The sequence below is a fragment of the Amia ocellicauda genome, chromosome 10 (assembly GCF_036373705.1).
Source record: "Amia ocellicauda isolate fAmiCal2 chromosome 10, fAmiCal2.hap1, whole genome shotgun sequence".
Lineage (NCBI taxonomy): Eukaryota > Metazoa > Chordata > Actinopteri > Amiiformes > Amiidae > Amia > Amia ocellicauda.
This window is the reverse complement of record NC_089859.1, coordinates 44035219-44055693: the sequence shown is the minus strand read 5'-3', so window position 1 is coordinate 44055693 and position 20475 is coordinate 44035219. Positions and strand designations below refer to the sequence as shown.

The window sequence follows — 20475 nt, the reverse complement described above, 5'->3', positions numbered from 1 at the left end:
AGACACACGCACACACACACACACACACACACACACACACACACACGTGAATGGAGCGCCGACACATCACACATATTCAGGGTAAAAATCTTCTGAATCGGTCACTGTAGCTAGCTAGTCCCACTGGATGGATAATGGTCAGAATTTACTGTGTTCTTCCTTGACCCATGCTACACCCCTCCACTGAGTTTCGTGAAAATCGGTCTTGTAGTTTTTGTGTAATCTGACAGACACAGACACACACGAGTAAAAACATTAGCTACCTTCTGCGTGGAGTTGACGACTGTTTGCTAGCACGTAGTTAGCGTTATCTATCTCAACTGTTAGATTAGGTAGTAAATATAACAACCTTACCCTGTTTGGCAGTGTTTTTGAACATATGTTCAATATTCTGCGACAATGACGCTGCTGCCTGCTTTCTCTCCCGTCTCTCCTGCTCTTTTCACCCCATACTCACTATCCAGCTTGATGTCGTTTGCATAACGTCAGTTGCTGCGCACAGGGCCAATTTGGTGCCCTAGGCAAGATTTTAAGTGGTGCCCCCTGCATCGCAGGGTCATTGTGTTCATACACTCACAGACTGCATAGCTTTATGTCTTTGAGATCTTCTTTATTTTAGAAACAAAACCCCCACACAAACAGTATAAAAACAGTATTAAAGAAACAAGTGACATAAAATGAATTATAAATACAGTATTAAAAAAGTATTGCACGAAAAAACGATATTACAGACACCTTAGTGCAATATGCATAATGTAGCAATGTTCTACAGCAGGGGTAGTCAATTATGTTGTGTCAGGGTCCACATTTCTTGGTCAAGGTATAGTCAAGGTCCAGACATGGACTAAATCTGTGAATTAGTCATTTACCCCGTTGCTTATATTTAGTACATTCATTTCACAAAGTACAAAAATCAACTGGTTAAATAAATGTATATATTTGTATTAAAACGGTTTCAGACCACTTACATTTTAATTTGTTAAAGATTATTGTAGTCATATAGATAAACATAATAGAAACTTTCAAGCATTTTGTGTCTTATTAGATTCAAGTCTGTACCATTTCCCTTTGTCCCACTGTGCACTGCACAAAATTAGTGTTGAAAAATGAGGGCGAAGACGATTGAGTAATTCAGGGTGCGGGTTCTGGGGAAGATGTTAACAACTGGAGACAAGTCAAAAAACAGCTCAAAATCTCCATGAAATCAGGCAGATTTGGACTCAAACATATCTTTGCTTCACAACCACACATCAGCAGCGGAAAATCCCATATCAAGCAACATTATATATGCAAACTGGACGCGGTGCCGGTGGGTGTGATGGAAACGTGTCGCTGCTGAAACGCGTCTGCACTGAAATCCGCTGCGTCCGCCGCTGCCGGACGAGTTTCTAGGTGAACACAAGCTATGGCACCGTGACCCCCGGTCGTGTGCGCACTTTTATATTTTAGAGGCGAGGTTGACAATGTCCAATTTTAGCTGCTTATGTATAGAAATCAGCAAAACCCAATAGCTGTTTTTGTGTTGTGTTTTTGACAGTACAAAGTGCCGCTGTTGCCCAGTGCAGAGAGAGCAGAGACGCCGGGCAGGGAATCTGCGCGCAGTCAACTCACTGACTGACTACCTAACAGCAGCTCTATACAGGACATCCCATATTAACACTCACATCCTATTGGCTAATAACCAGGAATTGCTGTGACTTGGTTCCACACAATAACAAGCACTGAGTGCAACAAACCTCCGTACAAATGTTCACTCTTTCGGGCGCCCCTAGCATTTGCCTATTCCGATAGGGCCGGCCTTGGCTTCGCATGTAATACTCCTGTAAAGGATCATTTTAATGAAGACAAAAAAACGGACTTTGGCTACAGGCATGTGCAATGCCGTGTTTATGTGAGAGCTGTGACGCGCTGTAGCAGCAACTACATGTTTTCTACATCTCATCTCTAATGTGATACAATAAATACATGCATGTGCAAATAGTGCTACATGTTCAATGAATCGCCAACATTGGAATCGGCAGGGACATGTATCTATGTATTTAATATTGGTTTAGTTATTTATTCCTGTAGTGTAAAATAAAAACCGCAAGAGTAGAAAAAGCATTTTTGCACGACCACGGTGTATTTCTGCGCTCGATCATTGTAGCAGTGAATGACGTCATACAAGCCCGCTGTGTCAATCACAGCCAGTGGGCGGTGTCCAGTGCGCTTATTGGCTGACATTATACTTCAGCGTTTAGTGTCACCGTCTCACAATCACTGAAACCCCAGAGGAGATGAGGAACTTCAAGCAAAAAAAAAAAAAAAGAAAAATGGAGGGAAAAATATCAGTGCAGCAAAGGGTGTTGAAAGTAGCCGGAACGTGTACAATTCTTCAATTATATCTCCTCCAGACAGAAAGAGAGTATTAAGAGCTACGATGAAGTTACCCAGGAGACGAAAAAGCTTGCAGCACCTGGTATTTCCAGGAGGTCACCCATTCAAGTAATGACCAGGCCCTGCCCCGTTCAGCTTCCGAGATCTGACGAGATCGGGCGCGTTCATGACGGTGTGGCCGCAAGCTGAGAGGACCGGCTGCATGATGTGTCTTAATGGTTGGTGGGTATTGACGGAACTTCCAGCAAAAAAAAAAGAAAAAAAAAAAATGGAGGGAAAAATATCAGTGCAGAAAAAGGGTGTTGAAAGTAGCCGGGTACGTGTACAATTCTTCAATTATATTTCCTCCAGACAGAATTAGAGTATTAAGAGCTACGATGAAATTACCCTGGAGACGAAAAATGCTTGCAGCACCTGGTATTTCCAGGAGGTCTCCCATCCAAGTACTGACCAGGCCCTGACCCGTTTAGCTTCCGAGATCTAGACGAGATCGGGCGCATTCAGGACGGTGTGGCCGCAAGCCAAGAGGGATGGCAGCATGATGTCTCTTAATGGCTGGCGGGTATTGATGGAACTTCCACCAAAAATAAAAGAAAAAAGAAAAATGGAGGGAAAAATATCAGTGCAGCAAAGTAAAATACTGTTTTATTGTTTATAGTATTTTACATTTTTCAAATAAAAACAATTCAAATTTTTATTGCTTATGATTTAAAGCTTTTTAAAATCAATTCTTAAAATCACTTAAATTTTTTTAAATCTTTTTGATTTAACAAAATCAAAAAAAAAACAACTTAACTTTAAATAAACAAGTGCACCAAACAACAAAACAAACGTGATTAAAGCAAAACTGCTATCCAACATAAAAGTCAAATACATTGAAAATAACTGAAAATGCAGTGGACAAAATAAAGAAACAATTAAAAAGGTAAAAATAAAAAACAAACAAAAAAGGTCCAATGCGTTTAAAATTAAATCCAAATCGGACATGTATTTGACAAGAAAAAATAGAACAAAACTAAACGCAGCAAACCCCTAAACAATTAGTGATTGAAAAACAACTAAATCTTTAAAAACAGTTAAGATTCATTTTAAAAATCATTTTAAAAACAATCATCCATAAAATGGTTAAAAGATCTTGGACTCAGGCTCCAGCATGGGGAACTGACCGTCCCCGGAGGTGGGTCCCATCATGGGATCCTGAGCTCCCCCAGATCTTGTATATGCCAGTTCTTATAGGCTTCCTCCTTGCCCCTCTGATGGACCTCCAGATTGACGTAGTCCCTCACGAGCACCATGCCCCTCCGCGCGATGACAATCGGGTCCAGCTCCTGCTTATTGAATAGACAGATATTCCGTCCCTCCCACAGGGCCTGCTTCACTGCGCAGACAACACGCCACCAGCACCTCAGGGTGGAAGATGGTAATCCCCTGGCAGGACCGTATAAGATCTGCTGGGCGGTCGCCCGCGCAGGAACGGCAAACCTGTGGAGGAACGGAGAAAACAGGAGCCAGACCCTGTAGGCGGAGGGGCACTCTCTAAAGATGTGAGCCTCCGTCTCCTTCCCCAGGCAACCCTTATAAGGGCAGGTGTCATAAGGAGCTATGCCCCTTCTGTGCATGAACACTCGGGTGGGGAGACACCGACTCACAGCCATCCTGGAGACATCTTTCTGTGTATTCGTGAGGCAAACGTGCGTAGCGTTAGCCCAGATAAACCGGCAGGTTTCGGGAGGGAAATCTTCTATCCGGCTGGTCTCCTGGGTAGATCTCATCTGGCTACAGATGGTCTTATAATCCCAGGAGGCCAGCACGACTTTATGGAGGCCTACTTCGAGCGCAAAGGCTCGGAGCACCCTGTAGAACGGCGGTGGATCCCACGAGTGCGGCCTGGTGTTATCCATGGCGCAGAGGCCCAATGGTCTCAGGCTGCTGGCAAATAAAAGCGGTTCATGAAAGTCACTTTCTTGCCAGCAGCCTGGATGTTCTTGACCACATAGGCCAGCCCCTGCGCCTTTATCAGCCGCACAACGTCCGGGACCCCCCTGCCTCCATCCAGGGTACCCTTCACCATCTGCACTCTTTTCAGCCTCTCCATTTTGCTCCCCCAGACAAACCGAAATATAATTCGGGTCACTAGTTTTGCGATGACCTTGTCTGGGGGGAAGATCATTCCTACGTAGAGGAGTATCGGGAAGAGGATGGCCTTTACGACCAGCACCTTACCAGCCATCGTCAAGGTCCTTGTGCTCCAGCCGTGGATCTTCTTTTGGACCTTAGATATGGCCTCCTCCCAGCTTCGGGTGCCCGTGTTGGTCCCGTCGATCGTGATCCCCAGAACCTTGATAAACGGCTTCACAGGGAACACGGTCGGCGGGCCCCGGCCGACAGGCCATGCCCTGGAGAAGTAGACCTCGCTCTTGGCCTTGTTGACAGCGGCCCCCGTCGCCCTGCAGAAGCCGTCCAGCAGTTCCTCGACCCTGGCCACGGACGGAGCGTCCGTGCAAACCACGGCCATGTCGTCCATGTAGGCCAGGGCCTTCAGTTGCTCTCCGCCGGAACCCGGGAGATGGAAACCTGTCACCCGGACGTCCCGGCGGATCCCCTGCATGAACGGCTCCAGACAGAGGACGTAAAGCAGGGCCGACATGAGACAACCCTGCCGGACCCCCGACCTGACCGGAAATGGTTCGGTCAGGTGGCGGTTCACAAGGACCCTGCTGCTTAGACCGCTGTAAATGATCTTAACCCATCTCCTCAGGCCAAGAACGAGACCCATCCTCTCCATAACGAGCTGCAGGTATTCGTGGCCCACTCTATCGAAGGCTTTCTCCTGGTCCAAGCTGATTAGGACCAGGGGAAGCCCTCTCTCGTTCGAGTAGGCCACGACATCCCTGAGCAGCATGGCATTGTCGGCCGCCGATCTCCCCCGGGCACCACAGACCTGGTCGGGACCCACGACTTCAGGGAGTGGCCGCTGCAGCCGGAGCGTCAGTGCTTTGGCCAGTATCTTGTAGTCTGTGCACAGGAGGCTGACCGGCCACCAGTTCCTCAGATCTTTTTGGTCTCCCTTCTTGTGAAGAAGGGAGAGGATACTCTTCTTCATAGAAGGGGCCAATCTACCCTCTCTGTACATCGACCCCAAGACCTGGGCCAGATCTTCTTTAAGCACCTCCCAAAAGATCTTATAGAACTCAGCAGGGATCCCATCGGGACCCGGTGTCCTTCCAGAGTTAAGACTCTTTATCACCTGGGAGAGTTCAGTGGTGGTGATCTCTGGATCCTCCTCCTCCTCCTCGTCCCCCTCATTGCGGGACTCCAACAGGAACAGAAAGTGATGGATCAGATTTTGATCCACCACCTTCTGATCATACAACTCCCTGTAGAAATCCCGCACCGCTGTCTCAACAGCCTCCCTGCCCTCCACCTCTTGCCCCGAGGAGTCGATCATGGAGGACATTGCAGGCCGCCTCTCCTTCATTTTCTTGAAGAAGAAGCGGCTGCATTTCTCATCGTCCTCCATGATGCAGACCCTGGAAAGGACCTTGATCTTCTCTTGCTCCTCCCGATAGAGGGCGGAGAGACTCAGTTTGACCCGAGCCACCTCCTCAGCTAGGTCGAAGCCTCTGAGCTGTTAAAGACTCAGGCACTGGAGGCGGGCGTTTAGATGGGAATATCTCGCCCGCCTCTCACAAGCTTTCCGTTTCCCCAGCTGAATGAAGTAGCCCTTGGTCCTTTTCTTCACCATCTCCCACCACTCTATGGGAGAATCAAAAAGGTCCTTCAGGGTCCTCCACTCCTCGAGGCATCTGCTAAAGGTCTTAATAACACGAGGGTCATCGAGCAGGGAGGTGTTGAACTTCCAGACCCCAGGCCCCGACTCCCGTGTGCTCGGGATAAGCACCTCTGTCGTCAGGAGCCTGTGGTCTGAAAAGAAGACCGCCTCCGATGACATGGCGGTCCTCTCCAGTGGCTTACTGAGGAGGACGAGATCTATCCTGGAGAAGGAGGAGCCAGAAGAACTCACCCAGGTGAACAAGGGGACCAGGTCCCGACCTGCGTCGCAGAGTTCAAAGTCTTCCACGAACGCAGCGAGGTCCCTGCTGGATCGATCATTGCGGGGCTTACTCCGGTCTACATCCCTCAGAGCACAGTTGAAATCACCTGAAATGATAACTGGTAAGGTGCCGATCAGGAGCGGGCGTAGCTGAGGGAGAAAGAGGACTCTCTCTCTCTGGCTGGTGGGGGCATAGACATTGACCAGCCTCAATACAGCCCCCTTGTATTTAAAATCGAGGCTGGCCAGTCTGCCCGCCTCTATAACCTAAAATGCTATTATCTCTATGAAGGGGTTTTTCAGGAGTACGGCAATCCCGTCCGCTCGGGACACATTGGACCCCGACCAGAAGGATTCTCCTAGGGTCCAAGTGTCCCGGAGATCTTTATATTCCTTTTGGAACGGGATGCCGCACTCCTGCAAACAGATAATATCCGCCTTCATTCCAGCCAGAGAGTTTAAAACATCGGTCCTCTTTTTCACCTCAGCAATGCTCCTCACATTTATTGATATAATAATTAGTGCCATAATGGCTGTGAGGGCAATTACCCGCTCCATAACAATCATGTAAAGAAACCTTTCTCTTCCCCACTCCTCTCTTCTCCCTCACCTAGCTTAGCGCTAGCACCCATCATTTCAATCATTTGCCTCACCGCTTGATCCTCTAGGAAGACTATGGGGGGTGCTCAGCTCCCGCCACCCGGTAAGGCTGGCAAAACTCCACTGGGCTCAGGGCCCGTGGTGCTGGAGGTTCTCACTGGTTCCTTTGTGGCCGAGGCCCGACGAGCAGATGGCAGGGCAGAGGCTTTGTGTACAACTGGGGAGAGAACTGTGTAGAGCCCGCTAGTTGTTCTTTTAACTAATGGTGGGGGAGGGGGTGGTCTCTCCCTTCCCGGCCCCAGCGCCAGTGACCTTGCCATTACGTCCCTCAGGTCTTTATGGGAAAGGACACTGGCGCCGATTCTCCTCTCTTGAGGACCTGCGGCTCTCCCGCTACTGCCGGGAGGGCATACCTGACCCCTCCCCTGGGAGAGTCTCAGTTGTGGGGCAGGAGGAATGTTATTTCTAGGGGGCCTCTCATCCACCAGGCTGCCCACTCGGGGCAGTGGAGAAGACCCACTGCTCTCCTCTCCGGAGTCAGAGTGGGGCGTGTAGAAATTAGAGGGAGAGGTCTCTGCAGCGGGGGAGGAGCTGGCAGGGGGGGAGAATCTGCAGAGTGGATCCTTTTATTCATCATACCCCCCTTACCCATGCTCCTCTTTTCTGCTCTCCTCCTCTTCCCCGCTACCACTGTCCACTCCCCCTCTGCCTCCACTTCTGACCCAGAGTCAAAGAGGGAGCCTATGAGACTCCTGAGGACTGTTTCCTCTCTACCCCCATCTTGGGGTATCACCTTTGGAGGAGCCTCCACTTGATTTTCTCTCTCTCCACCACCCCCGAGGGCCCGCGCCCTATTTGCATAGGAGGAGGGACATTTCCTGAAGAGATGCCCTCCCCCACCGCACAGGTTGCAGGCCCTCTCCTGCTTGCAGGCCCTGGTCAGATGTTCTCCGCCGCAGACCTTGCACTTAACAACAGTGCAGGCTGCGGCTAAATGACCCAGGGCCCCGCAGTTCCTGCATAATTTGGGCATGCCATGGTAGAAGACAAGCCCCCTATTTGCTCCTAATACCACGGTGCTCGGCAGATGGCGTACTCCGCCGATGGCAGCCACTTCCACCTGCAGGCGCACCTGCCACCGCCGAGCACCGGTCCAGACCCCGTCCTCATCATTAACTCTCCTGCTTTCAGACAGGATCTCGCAGTGTCTCCTCAGCCATACCTCTACATCATACTCTGCCACTGTTTCATTATAGAACTGGATAGTTACTATTTTAATCTCTCTATCAGTCAGGGCATCGACCACAAAGTCACTCAGGGGCATACTATCTTTTTTTTCTCTATATAGATTCCAAAAACTTTCCAGCACTTGAGGGTTCTTAAAACTCACCTCAAACACGTCCCTAGGTCCAGGCAGTTTAACCACGCAGTTCAGCTCAGAAGGGCAAAGCCCAGGCCCCTCTGCAGCACTGACCTGCTGAACTCCAGCCAGGTGAGGGCCGCGGTCTCGGCTCCAGCCTCACGGCTGAAGCGCACCGCATTATGGCGCCTCACACCGGCGGTTCGCTGGGCCATGCTGCGCTTTCCTACCTGGGAGAAGGGTCCAGAGGCTCTCAATCCGGAGGTCGGGGCAAATCCACCTGGCTGGGGAGCAGCTTCCACCTCCGGGGCCCTTGCAGGGAGCGGGCCTTGCGGGAAGAAGTCCGGGCCTTTGCTGCAGGAGGCCTCCCTCAGGGACGTTGCCGATCGGCCTGGTCGGTCCCTGGGATCCGAGGCCTCTCCTGGATCCTGGCTGGTGACGTCAGCAGATGGTCGGCCGGGCTTCTGGATGGGACCCACTCCGTGAGGAGTCCGCTGACTCCTCTGGCTAGGTCCCCTGTCGCTCCCGGTCCGTCCCAACCTCCACTCGCCTAGGCCTCCGGACCGCTCCAAGGACCCAGGACTCTGCAGATCTGTCAACCGGCACCTCCCCGTCTCGTCTGGTCTGGCCTGATGGATCAGCTCCCTGCAAGGAAATAAAGAGACTGTCAAATACAGTTCGATGCCCCCAGCTGGACAAAGGTTTCACTCACAATTGGAGAAAAATGAAGGTAAAAATATCAGTGCAGCAAAGGGTGTTGAAAGTAGCAGGGTAAGTGTACAATTCTTCAATTATATCTCCTCCAGACAGAAAGAGAGTATTAAGAGCTACGATGAAGTTACCCAGGAGACGTAAAAAGCTTGCAGCACCTGGTATTTCCAGGAGGTCTCCCATCCAAGTACTGACCAGGCCCTGCCCCGTTTAGTTTCCGAGATCTGACGAGATCGGGCGCATTTAGGACGGTGTGGCCGCAAGCCAAGAGGCCTGGCTGCATGATGTCTCTTAAAGGATGGCGGGTATTGACGGAACTTCTAGCAAAAAAAAAAAAAGAAAAATGGAGGGAAAAATATCAGTGCAGCAAAGGGTGTTGAAAGTAGCCGGGTACGTGCATATTTCTTCAATTATATCTCCTCCAGACAGATAGAGAGTATTAAGAGGTACGATGAAGTTACCCAGTAGACGTAAAAAGCTAGCAGCACCTGGCATTTCCAGGAGGTCACCCATTCAAGCACTAACCAGGCCCTGTCCCGTATAGCTTCCGAGATCTGACGAGATGGGCGCGTTCAGGACGGTGTGGCCGAAAGCCAAGCGGCCTTGCAGCATGATGTCCCTTAAAGGCTGGCGGGTATTGACGGAACTTCCAGCAAAAAAAAGAAAAAAAAAAAAAAAAGAAAAATGGAGGGAAAAATATCAGTGCAGCAAAGGGTCTTGAAAGTAGCCGGGTACATGTACAATACTTCAATTATATCTCCTCCAGACAGAAAGAGAGTATTAAGAGCTACGATGAAGTTACCATGGAGACGAAAAATCTTGCAGCACCTGGTATTTCCAGGAGGTCACCCATCCAAGTAGTGACCAGGCCCTGCACCATTTAGCTTCCAAGATCTGACGAGATCGGGCACGTTCAGGACGGTGTGGCCGCAAGCCGAGAGTCCTGGCTGCATGATGTCTCTTAAAGGCTGGAGGGTATTGACGGAACTTCCAGCAAAAAAAAAAAAAAAAAAAGAAAAATGGAGGGAAAAATATCAGTGCAGCAAAGGCTGTTGAAAGTAACGGATACGTGTACAATTCCATCAATTATAACACCTCCAGACAGACAGAGAGTATTAAGAGATACGCTGAAGTTACCCAGGAGACGAAAAAGCTTGCAGCACCTGGTATTTCCAGGAGGTCACCCATCCAAGTAGTGACCAGGCCCTGCCCCATTTAGTTTCCGAGATATGACGAGATCGGGCGCGTTCAGGACGGTGTGGCCGCAAGCCGAGAGTCCTGGCTGCATGATGTCTCTTAAAGGCTGGAGGGTATTGACGGAACTTCCAGCAAAAAACAAAAGAAAAAAGAAAAATGGAGGGAAAAAAATCAGTGCAGCAAAGGCTGTTGAAAGTAGCCGGGTACGTGTACAATTCCTCAATTATAACACCTCCAGACAGACAGAGAGTATTAAGAGCTACGATGAAGTTACCCAGGAGACGAAAAAGCTTGCAGCACCTTGTATTTCCAGGAGGTCACCCATCCAAGTACTGACCAGGCCCTGCCCCGTTTAGCTTCCGAGATCTGACGAGATCAGGCATGTTCAGGACGGTGTGGCCACAAGTCGAGAGGTCTGGCTGCATGATGTCTCTTAAAGGCTGGAGGGTATTGGCGGAACTTCCAGCAAAAAAAAAAAAGAAAAAAGAAAAATTGAGGGAAAAATATCAGTGCAGCAAAGGGTGTTGAAAGTAGCCGGGTACGTGTACAATTCTTCAATTATATCTCCTCCAGACAGAAAGAGAGAATTAAGAGCTACGATGAAGTTACCCAGGAGACGAAAAAGCTTGCAGCACCTGGTATTTCCAGGAGGTCTCCCATAAAAGTACTGACCAGGCCCTGCCCCGTTTAGCTTCCGAGATCTGACGAGATCGGGCAAGTTCAGGACGTTGTGGCCGCAAGCCGAGAGGCCTGGCTGCATGATCTCTCTTAAAGGCTGGCGGGTATTGACGGAACTTCCAACAAAAAAAAAAAAAAAAAAGAAAAATGGAGGGAAAAATATCAGTGCAGCAAAGGCTGTTGAAAGTAACGGTTACATGTACAATACTTCAATTATATCTCCTCCAGACAGATGGAGAGTATTAAGAGCTACGATAAAGTTACCCAGGAGACGTAAAAGCTTGCAGCACCAGGTATTTCCAGGAGGTCTCACATTCAAGTAATGACCAGGTCCTGCCCCATTTAGCTTCCGAGATCTGACGAGATCGGGCGCGTTCAGGACGGTGTGGCCGCAAGCCGAAAGGCCTGGCTGCATGATGTCTCTTAAAGGTTGGCGGGTATTGACGGAACTTCCAGCTAAGAAAAGAAAAAAAGAAAAAAAAGAAAAATGGAGGGAAAAATATCAGTGCAGCAAAGGGTGTTGAAAGTAGCCGGGTACGTGTACAACAATTCAATTTTATCTCCTCCAGACAGAAAGAGAGTACTAAGAGCTACGATGAAGTTACCCAGGAGACGAAAATAGCTTGCAGCACCTGGTATTTCCAGGATGTCACCCATCCAAGTACTGACCAGGCCCTGCCCCGTTTAGCTTCTGAGATCTGACGAGATCGGGCGAATTCAGGACGGTGTGGCTGCAAGCCAAGAAGCCCGGCTGCATGATGTCTCTTAAAGGCTGGAGGGTATTGATGGAACTTCCAGCAGAAAAAAGAAAAAGAAAAAGAAAAATGGAGGCAAAAATATCAGTGCAGCAAAGGGTGTTGAAAGTTGCCGGGTACGTGTACAATACTTCAATTATATCTCCTCCAGACAGAAAGAGAGTATTAAGAGCTACGATAAAGTTACCCAGGAGAAGTAAAAAGCTTGCAGCACCTGGTATTTCCAGGAGGTCACCCGTCCAAGTACTGACCAGGCCCTGCCCTGTTTAGCTTCCGAGATCTGACGAGTTCGGGCGCATTCAGGACGGTGTGGCCTCAAGCCGAGACGCCTGGCTGCGTGATGTCTCTTAAAGGTTGGCGGGTACTGACGGAACTTCCAGCAGAAAAAAAAAAAAGAAAAAGAAAAATGGAGGCAAAAATATCAGTGCAGCAAAGGGTGTTGAAAGTAGCCGGGTACGTGTACAATTCTTCAATTATATCTCCTCCAGACTGAAAGAGAGTATTAAGAGCTACGATGAAGTTACCAAGGAGACGTAAAAAGCTTGCAGCACCTGGTATTTCCAGGATGTCACCCATCCAAGTAGTAACCAGGCCCTGCCCCGTTTAACTTCCGAGATCTGACAAGATCGGGCGCTTTCAGGACGGTGTGGCCGCAAGCCGGGAGTCCTGGCTGCATGATGTCTCTTAAAGGCTGGAGGGTATTGACGGAACTTCCAGCAAAAATCTAAAAAAAATTGAAAAAGGGAGGGAAAAATATCAGTGCAGCAAAGGGTGTTGAAAGTAGCCGGGTACATGTACAATTCTTCAATTATATCTCCTCCAGACAGAAAGAGAGTATTAAGAGCTACGATGAAGTTACCAAGGAGACGTAGAAAGCTTGCAGCACCTGGTATTTCCAGGAGGTCACCCATCCAAGTACTTACCAGGCCGTGCCCCGTTTAGCTTCTGAGATCTGACAAGATCGGGCGCGTTTAGGACGGTGAGGCCGCAAGCCACGAGGCCAGGCTGCACGATGTCTCTTAAAGGCTGGCGGGTATTGACGGAACTTCCAGCAAAAAAAAATAAAAAAAAAAAGAGAAATGGAGGGAAACATATGAGTGCAGCAAAGGGTGTTGAAAGTAGCCGGGTACGTGTACAATACTTCAATTATATCTCCTCCAGACAGAAAGAGAATATTATGAGCTACGATAAAGTTACCCAGCAGAAGTAAAAAGCTTGCAGCACCTGGTATTTCCAGGAGGTCTCCCATCCAAGTACTGACCAGGCCCTGCCCCGTTTAGCTTCTGAGATCTGACGAGATCGGGCGCGTTCAGGACAGTGTGGCCGCAAGCCAAGAGGCCTGGCTGCATGATGTCTCTTAAAGGCTGGCGGGTGTTGACGGAACTTCCAGCAAAAAAAAAAAAAAAAAAAAAAGAAAAACGGAGGGAAAAATATCAGTGCAGCAAATGGTGTTGAAAGTAGCCGGGTACGTGTACAATACTTCAATTATATCTCCTCCAGACAGAAAGAGAGTATTAAGAGCTACGATGAAGTTACCCAGGAGACGTAAAAACATTGCAGCACCTGATATTTCCAGGAGGTCTCCCATCCAAGTACTGACCAGGCCCTGCCCCGTTTAGCTTCTGAGATCTGACGAGATCGGGCGCGTTCAGGACAGTGTGGCCGCAAGCCAAGAGGCCTGGCTGCATGATGTCTCTTAAAGGCTGGCGGGTGTTGACGGAACTTCCAGCAAAAAAAAAAAAAAGAAAAAAGAAAAACGGAGGGAAAAATATCAGTGCAGCAAATGGTGTTGAAAGTAGCAGGGTACGTGTACAATACTTCAATTATATCTCCTCCAGACAGAAAGAGAGTATTAAGAGCTACGATGAAGTTACCCAGGAGACGTAAAAACATTGCAGCACCTGATATTTCCAGGAGGTCTCCCATCCAAGTACTGACCAGGCGCTGCCTCGTTTAGCTTCAGAGATCTGATGAGATCGTGCGCGTTCAGAACGGTGTGGCCGCAAACCGAGAGGCCTGCCTGCATGATGTCTCTTAAAGGCTGGCGGGTATTGACGGAACTTCCAGCAAAAAAAAAAAAAGCAAAATGAAGGGGAACATACCAGTGCAGCAAAGGGTGTTGAAAGAAGCCAGGTATGTGTACAATAGTGCAATTATATCTCCTCCAGACAGAAAGAGAGAATTAAGAGCTACGATAAAGTTACCCAGGAGAAGAAAAAGCTTGCAGCACCTGGTATTTCCTGGATGTCACCCATCCAAGTAGTAACCAGGCCCTGCCCCGTTTAACTTCCGAGATCTGACAAGATCGGGCGCTTTCAGGACGGTGTGGCCGCAAGCCGGGAGTCCTGGCTGCATGATGTCTCTTAAAGGCTGGAGGGTATTGACGGAACTTCCAGCAAAAATCTAAAAAAAATTGAAAAAGGGAGGGAAAAATATCAGTGCAGCAAAGGGTGTTGAAAGTAGCCGGGTACATGTACAATTCTTCAATTATATCTCCTCCAGACAGAAAGAGAGGATTAAGAGCTACGATGAAGTAACCAAGGAGACGTAAAAAGCTTGCAGCACCTGGTATTTCCAGGAGGTCACCCATCCAAGTACTTACCAGGCCGTGCCCCGTTTAGCTTCCGAGATCTGACAAGATCGGGCGCGTTTAGGACGGTGAGGCCGCAAGCCACGAGGCCAGGCTGCACGATGTCTCTTAAAGGCTGGTGGGTATTGATGGAACTTCCAGCAAAAAAAAAAAAAGAAAAAAGAAAAATGAAGGGAAAAATATCAGTGCAGCAAAGGGTGTTGAAAGTACCCAGGTACGTGTACAATTCTTCAATTATATCTCCTCCAGACAGAAAGAGATCATTAAGAGCTACGATGAAGTTACCCAGGAGACGTAAAAACCTTGCAACACCTGGTATTTCCAGGAGGTCTCCCATCCAAGTACTGAACATACCCTGCCCCGTTTAGCTTCCGAGATCTGACGAGATCGGGCGCGTTCAGGACAGTGTGGCCGCAAGCCAAGAGGCCTGGCTGCATGATGTCTCTTAAAGGCTGGCGGGTGTTGACGGAACTTCCAGCAAAAAAAAAAAAAAAAAAAAAAGAAAAACGGAGGGAAAAATATCAGTGCAGCAAATGGTGTTGAAAGTACCCAGGTACGTGTACAATTCTTCAATTATATCTCCTCCAGACAGAAAGAGAGTATTAAGAGCTACGATGAAGTTACCCAGGAGACGTAAAAACATTGCAACACCTGATATTTCCAGGAGGTCTCCCATCCAAGTACTGACCAGGCGCTGCCTCGTTTAGCTTCAGAGATCTGATGAGATCGGGCGCGTTCAGAACGGTGTGGCCGCAAACCAAGAGGCCTGCCTGCATGATGTCTCTTAAAGGCTGGCGGGTATTGACGGAACTTCCAGCAAAAAAAAAAAAAGAAAAATGAAGGGGAACATACCAGTGCAGCAAAGGGTGTTGAAAGAAGCCAGGTATGTGTACAATAGTGCAATTATATCTCCTCCAGACAGAAAGAGAGAATTAAGAGCTACGATAAAGTTACCCTGGAGACGTAAAAAGCTTGCAGCACCAGGTATTTCCAGGAGGTCTCACATTCAAGTAATGACCAGGCCCTGCCCCGTTTAGCTTCCGAGAGCTGACGAGATGGGGCGCGTTCAGGACGGTGTGGTCGCAAGCCAAGAGGCCTGGCTGAATGGTGACTCTTAAAGGCTGGCGGGTATTGACGGAACTTCTAGCAAAAAAAAAAAAAAAAAAAAAAGAAAGAGAAACGGAGGGAAAAATATCAGTGCAGCAAAGGGTGTTGGAAGTAGCCGGGTACATGTACAATTCTTCAATTATATCTCCTCCAGACAGAAAGAGAGTATTAAGAGCTACGATGAAGTTACCCAGGAGACGTAAAAAGCTTGCAGCACCTGGTATTTCCAGGAGGTCACCCATAAAAGTACTGACCAGGCCCTGCCCCGTTTAAATTCCGAGATCTGACGAGATCGGGGGCGTTCAGGACGGTGTGGCTGGAAGCCGAGAGGCCTGGCTGCATGATGTCTCTTAATGGTTGGCGGGTATTGACGGAACTTCCAGCAAAAAAAAAAAAAAAAAAAAAAGAGAAATGGAGGGAAACATATGAGTGCAGCAAAGGGTGTTGAAAGTAGCCGGGTACGTGTACAATACTTCAATTATATCTCCTCCAGACAGAAAGAGAATATTATGAGCTACGATAAAGTTACCCAGCAGAAGTAAAAAGCTTGCAGCACCTGGTATTTCCAGGAGGTCTCCCATCCAAGTACTGACCAGGCCCTGCCCCGTTTAGCTTCTGAGATCTGACGAGATCGGGCGCGTTCAGGACAGTGTGGCCGCAAGCCAAGAGGCCTGGCTGCATGATGTCTCTTAAAGGCTGGCGGGTGTTGACGGAACTTCCAGCAAAAAAAAAAAAAAGAAAAAAGAAAAACGGAGGGAAAAATATCAGTGCAGCAAATGGTGTTGAAAGTAGCAGGGTACGTGTACAATACTTCAATTATATCTCCTCCAGACAGAAAGAGAGTATTAAGAGCTACGATGAAGTTACCCAGGAGACGTAAAAACATTGCAGCACCTGATATTTCCAGGAGGTCTCCCATCCAAGTACTGACCAGGCGCTGCCTCGTTTAGCTTCAGAGATCTGATAAAATCGGGCGCGTTCAGAACGGTGTGGCCGCAAACCGAGAGGCCTGCCTGCATGATGTCTCTTAAAGGCTGGCGGGTATTGACGGAACTTCCAGCAAAAAAAAAAAAAAAAAAATGAAGGGGAACATACCAGTGCAGCAAAGGGTGTTGAAAGAAGCCAGGTATGTGTACAATAGTGCAATTATATCTCCTCCAGACAGAAAGAGAGAAATAAGAGCTACGATAAAGTTACCCAGGAGAAGAAAAAGCTTGCAGCACCTGGTATTTCCAGGATGTCACCCATCCAAGTAGTAACCAGGCCCTGCCCCGTTTAACTTCCGAGATCTGACAAGATCGGGCGCTTTCAGGACGGTGTGGCCGCAAGCCGGGAGTCCTCGCTGCATGATGTCTCTTAAAGGCTGGAGGGTATTGACGGAACTTCCAGCAAAAATCTAAAAAAAATTGAAAAAGGGAGGGAAAAATATCAGTGCAGCAAAGGGTGTTGAAAGTAGCCGGGTACATGTACAATTCTTCAATTATATCTCCTCCAGACAGAAAGAGAGTATTAAGAGCTACGATGAAGTTACCAAGGAGACGTAAAAAGCTTGCAGCACCTGGTATTTCCAGGAGGTCACCCATCCAAGTACTTACCAGGCCGTGCCCCGTTTAGCTTCCGAGATCTGACAAGATCGGGCGCGTTTAGGACGGTGAGGCCGCAAGCCACGAGGCCAGGCTGCACGATGTCTCTTAAAGGCTGGTGGGTATTGATGGAACTTCCAGCAAAAAAAAAAAAAGAAAAAAGAAAAATGAAGGGAAAAATATCAGTGCAGCAAAGGGTGTTGAAAGTACCCAGGTACGTGTACAATTCTTCAATTATATCTCCTCCAGACAGAAAGAGAGTATTAAGAGCTACGATGAAGTTACCCAGGAGACGTAAAAACATTGCAACACCTGATATTTCCAGGAGGTCTCCCATCCAAGTACTGACCAGGCGCTGCCTCGTTTAGCTTCAGAGATCTGATGAGATCGGGCGCGTTCAGAACGGTGTGGCCGCAAACCAAGAGGCCTGCCTGCATGATGTCTCTTAAAGGCTGGCGGGTATTGACGGAACTTCCAGCAAAAAAAAAAAAAGAAAAATGAAGGGGAACATACCAGTGCAGCAAAGGGTGTTGAAAGAAGCCAGGTATGTGTACAATAGTGCAATTATATCTCCTCCAGACAGAAAGAGAGAATTAAGAGCTACGATAAAGTTACCCTGGAGACGTAAAAAGCTTGCAGCACCAGGTATTTCCAGGAGGTCTCACATTCAAGTAATGACCAGGCCCTGCCCCGTTTAGCTTCCGAGAGCTGACGAGATGGGGCGCGTTCAGGACGGTGTGGTCGCAAGCCAAGAGGCCTGGCTGAATGGTGACTCTTAAAGGCTGGCGGGTATTGACGGAACTTCTAGCAAAAAAAAAAAAAAAAAAAAAGAGAAATGGAGGGAAACATATGAGTGCAGCAAAGGGTGTTGAAAGTAGCCGGGTACGTGTACAATTCTTCAATTATATCTCCTCCAGACAGAAAGAGAGTATTAAGAGCTACGATGAAGTTACCCAGGAGACGTAAAAAGCTTGCAGCACCTGGTATTTCCAGGAGGTCACCCATAAAAGTACTGACCAGGCCCTGCCCCGTTTAAATTCCGAGATCTGACGAGATCGGGGGCGTTCAGGACGGTGTGGCTGGAAGCCGAGAGGCGTGGCTGCATGATGTCTCTTAATGGTTGGCGGGTATTGACGGAACTTCCAGCAAAAAAAAATAAAAAAAAAAAGAGAAATGGAGGGAAACATATGAGTGCAGCAAAGGGTGTTGAAAGTAGCCGGGTACGTGTACAATACTTCAATTATATCTCCTCCAGACAGAAAGAGAATATTATGAGCTACGATAAAGTTACCCAGCAGAAGTAAAAAGCTTGCAGCACCTGGTATTTCCAGGAGGTCTCCCATCCAAGTACTGACCTGGCCCTGCCCCGTTTAGCTTCCGAGATCTGACGAGATCGGGCACGTTCAGGACGGTGTGGCCGCAAGCCAAGAGGCCTGGCTGCATGATGTCTCTTAAAGGCTGGTGGGTATTGACGGAACTTCCAGCAGAAAAAAAAAAAAAAAGAAAAAAGAAAAACGGAGGGAAAAATATCAGTGCAGCAAAGGGTGTTGAAAGTAGCCGGGTACGTGTTCAATACTTCAATCATATCTCCTCCAGACTTATAGAGAGTATTAAGAGCTACGATGAAGTTCCCCAGGAAACGTAAAAGGCTGGCAGCACCTGGTATTTCCAGGAGATCTCCCATCCAAGTACTGACCAGGTCCTGCCCCGTTTAGTTTCTGAGATCTGACGAGATCGGGCGCGTTCAGGACTGTGTGTCCGCAAGCCGAGAAGCCTGGCTGCATGATGTCGCTTAAAGGCTGGCGGGTATTGACGGAACTTCCAGCAAAAAAAAAAAAAAAAAAAAAAAGAAAAACGGAGGGAAAAATATCAGTGCAGCAAAGGGTGTTGAAAGTAGCCGTGTACGTGTACAATACTTCAATTACATCTCCTCCAGACAGAAAGAGAGTATTAAGAGCTACGATGAAGTTACCCAGGAGACGAAAAAACTTGCAGCACCTGATATCTCCATGAGGTCACCCATCCAAGTACTGACGAGCCCTTGCCCCGTTTAGCTTCCGAGATCTGACGAGACTGGGCGCGTTCAGGACGGTGTGGCCGCAAGCCAAGAGGGCTGGCTGCATGATGTCTCTTAAAGGCTGACGGGTATTGACGGAACTTCCAGCAAAAAAAAAATGGATAAAGAAAAATGGATGGAAAAATATCAGTGCAGCAAAGGGTGTTGAAAGTAGCCGGGTACGTGAACAATTCTTCAATTATATCTCCTCCAGACAGAAAGAGAGTATTAAGAGCTACGATGAAGTTACCCAGGAGACGAAAATACTTGCAGCACCTGATATCTCCAGGAGGTCACCCATCCAAGTACTGACCAGGCCCTGCCCCGTTTAGCTTCCGAGATCTGACGAGATCGGGCACGTTCAGGACGGTGTGGCCGCAAGCCAATAGGGCTGGCTGCATGATGTCTCTTAAAGGCTGGCGGGTATTGACGGAACTTCCAGCAAAAAAAAAAAAAAAAAGAAAAATGGAGGGAAACATATCAGTGCAGAAAAGGGTGTTGAAAGTAGCCGGGTACGTGTACAATTCTTCAATTATATCTCCTCCAGACAGAAAGAGAGAATTAAGAGCTACGATAAAGTTACCCAGGAGACGTAAAAGCTTCCAGCACCAGGTATTTCCAGGAGGTCTCCCATCCAAGTACTGACCAGGTCCTGCCCCGTTTAGCTTCCGAGATCTTACGAGATCGGGGGCGTTCAGGACGGTGTGGCTGCAAGCCGAGAGGCCTGGCTGCATGATGTCTCTTAATGGTTGGCGGGTATTGACGGAACTTCCAGAAAAAAAAAAAAAAAAAAAGAAAAATGGAGGGAAACATATCAGTGCAGCAAAGGGTGTTGAAAGTAGCCGGGTACGTGAACAATTCTTCAATTATATCTCCTCCAGACAGAAAGAGAATATTAAGAGCTACGATGAACTCACCTAAAGGATTATTAGGAACACCATACTAATACTGTGTTTGACCCCCTTTCGCCTTCAGAACTGCTTTAATTCTACGTGGCATTGCTTCAACAAGGTGCTGAAAGCATTCTTTAGAAATGTTGGCCCATATTGATAGGATAGCATCTTGCAGTTGATGGAGATTTGTGGGATGCACATCCAGGGCACGAAGCTCCCGTTCCACCACATCCCAAGGATGCTCTATTGGGTTGAGATCTGGTGACTGTGGGGGCCAGTTTAGTACAGTGAACTCATTGTCATGTTCAAGAAACCAATTTGAAATGATTCGACCTTTGTGACATGGTGCATTATCCTGCTGGAAGTAGCCATCAGAGGATGGGTACATGGTGGTCATAAAGGGATGGACATGGTCAGAAACAATGCTCAGGTAGGCCGTAGCATTTAAACGATGCCCAATTGGCACTAAGGGGCCTAAAGTGTGCCAAGAAGACATCCCCCACACCATTACACCA

General features: G+C 48.2%; 5 non-coding genes and 29 pseudogenes across 5 annotated transcripts; all 34 read right to left on the bottom strand.

Annotated features, from left to right (window-relative positions):
* Positions 1–2443: 2443 nt before the first annotated feature.
* LOC136761268 (uncharacterized) lies at positions 2444–2562 on the bottom strand (annotated as a pseudogene).
* A 216-nt stretch (positions 2563–2778) lies between these two features.
* LOC136761507 (5S ribosomal RNA) lies at positions 2779–2898 on the bottom strand. Its single transcript, XR_010820362.1, has one exon. It is a non-coding gene; the product is annotated as a 5S ribosomal RNA (ribosomal RNA).
* Positions 2899–9247: 6349 nt separating this feature from the next.
* LOC136762674 (5S ribosomal RNA) lies at positions 9248–9366 on the bottom strand. Its single transcript, XR_010820867.1, has one exon. It is a non-coding gene; the product is annotated as a 5S ribosomal RNA (ribosomal RNA).
* Positions 9367–9577: 211 nt separating this feature from the next.
* LOC136762194 (uncharacterized) lies at positions 9578–9695 on the bottom strand (annotated as a pseudogene).
* A 222-nt stretch (positions 9696–9917) lies between these two features.
* Positions 9918–10036, bottom strand: LOC136761719 (uncharacterized; annotated as a pseudogene).
* A 216-nt stretch (positions 10037–10252) lies between these two features.
* Positions 10253–10371, bottom strand: LOC136761554 (uncharacterized; annotated as a pseudogene).
* Positions 10372–10586: 215 nt separating this feature from the next.
* Positions 10587–10705, bottom strand: LOC136761296 (uncharacterized; annotated as a pseudogene).
* Positions 10706–10921: 216 nt separating this feature from the next.
* LOC136761239 (uncharacterized) lies at positions 10922–11040 on the bottom strand (annotated as a pseudogene).
* Positions 11041–11254: 214 nt separating this feature from the next.
* On the bottom strand, positions 11255–11373 carry LOC136761528 (uncharacterized; annotated as a pseudogene).
* Positions 11374–11596: 223 nt separating this feature from the next.
* LOC136761147 (uncharacterized) lies at positions 11597–11715 on the bottom strand (annotated as a pseudogene).
* Positions 11716–11933: 218 nt separating this feature from the next.
* LOC136760757 (uncharacterized) lies at positions 11934–12052 on the bottom strand (annotated as a pseudogene).
* Positions 12053–12270: 218 nt separating this feature from the next.
* LOC136760830 (uncharacterized) lies at positions 12271–12389 on the bottom strand (annotated as a pseudogene).
* Positions 12390–12605: 216 nt separating this feature from the next.
* On the bottom strand, positions 12606–12724 carry LOC136761737 (uncharacterized; annotated as a pseudogene).
* Positions 12725–12943: 219 nt separating this feature from the next.
* Positions 12944–13062, bottom strand: LOC136762628 (5S ribosomal RNA). The gene has a single exon (XR_010820822.1). It is a non-coding gene; the product is annotated as a 5S ribosomal RNA (ribosomal RNA).
* Positions 13063–13282: 220 nt separating this feature from the next.
* LOC136761307 (uncharacterized) lies at positions 13283–13401 on the bottom strand (annotated as a pseudogene).
* Positions 13402–13620: 219 nt separating this feature from the next.
* Positions 13621–13739, bottom strand: LOC136762112 (uncharacterized; annotated as a pseudogene).
* Positions 13740–13949: 210 nt separating this feature from the next.
* On the bottom strand, positions 13950–14068 carry LOC136761054 (uncharacterized; annotated as a pseudogene).
* Positions 14069–14284: 216 nt separating this feature from the next.
* LOC136761384 (uncharacterized) lies at positions 14285–14403 on the bottom strand (annotated as a pseudogene).
* Positions 14404–14621: 218 nt separating this feature from the next.
* Positions 14622–14740, bottom strand: LOC136761660 (uncharacterized; annotated as a pseudogene).
* Positions 14741–14960: 220 nt separating this feature from the next.
* On the bottom strand, positions 14961–15079 carry LOC136762060 (uncharacterized; annotated as a pseudogene).
* A 211-nt stretch (positions 15080–15290) lies between these two features.
* On the bottom strand, positions 15291–15409 carry LOC136762101 (uncharacterized; annotated as a pseudogene).
* Positions 15410–15633: 224 nt separating this feature from the next.
* LOC136761251 (uncharacterized) lies at positions 15634–15752 on the bottom strand (annotated as a pseudogene).
* A 220-nt stretch (positions 15753–15972) lies between these two features.
* On the bottom strand, positions 15973–16091 carry LOC136762626 (5S ribosomal RNA). Its single transcript, XR_010820820.1, has one exon. It is a non-coding gene; the product is annotated as a 5S ribosomal RNA (ribosomal RNA).
* A 219-nt stretch (positions 16092–16310) lies between these two features.
* LOC136762195 (uncharacterized) lies at positions 16311–16429 on the bottom strand (annotated as a pseudogene).
* A 210-nt stretch (positions 16430–16639) lies between these two features.
* LOC136760829 (uncharacterized) lies at positions 16640–16758 on the bottom strand (annotated as a pseudogene).
* A 216-nt stretch (positions 16759–16974) lies between these two features.
* Positions 16975–17093, bottom strand: LOC136761383 (uncharacterized; annotated as a pseudogene).
* Positions 17094–17311: 218 nt separating this feature from the next.
* LOC136762059 (uncharacterized) lies at positions 17312–17430 on the bottom strand (annotated as a pseudogene).
* Positions 17431–17641: 211 nt separating this feature from the next.
* On the bottom strand, positions 17642–17760 carry LOC136762100 (uncharacterized; annotated as a pseudogene).
* A 219-nt stretch (positions 17761–17979) lies between these two features.
* On the bottom strand, positions 17980–18098 carry LOC136761250 (uncharacterized; annotated as a pseudogene).
* Positions 18099–18317: 219 nt separating this feature from the next.
* Positions 18318–18436, bottom strand: LOC136762410 (5S ribosomal RNA). Its single transcript, XR_010820610.1, has one exon. It is a non-coding gene; the product is annotated as a 5S ribosomal RNA (ribosomal RNA).
* A 222-nt stretch (positions 18437–18658) lies between these two features.
* Positions 18659–18777, bottom strand: LOC136762104 (uncharacterized; annotated as a pseudogene).
* A 220-nt stretch (positions 18778–18997) lies between these two features.
* Positions 18998–19116, bottom strand: LOC136762171 (uncharacterized; annotated as a pseudogene).
* Positions 19117–19331: 215 nt separating this feature from the next.
* LOC136760884 (uncharacterized) lies at positions 19332–19450 on the bottom strand (annotated as a pseudogene).
* Positions 19451–19664: 214 nt separating this feature from the next.
* Positions 19665–19783, bottom strand: LOC136761148 (uncharacterized; annotated as a pseudogene).
* Positions 19784–20475: the final 692 nt, after the last annotated feature.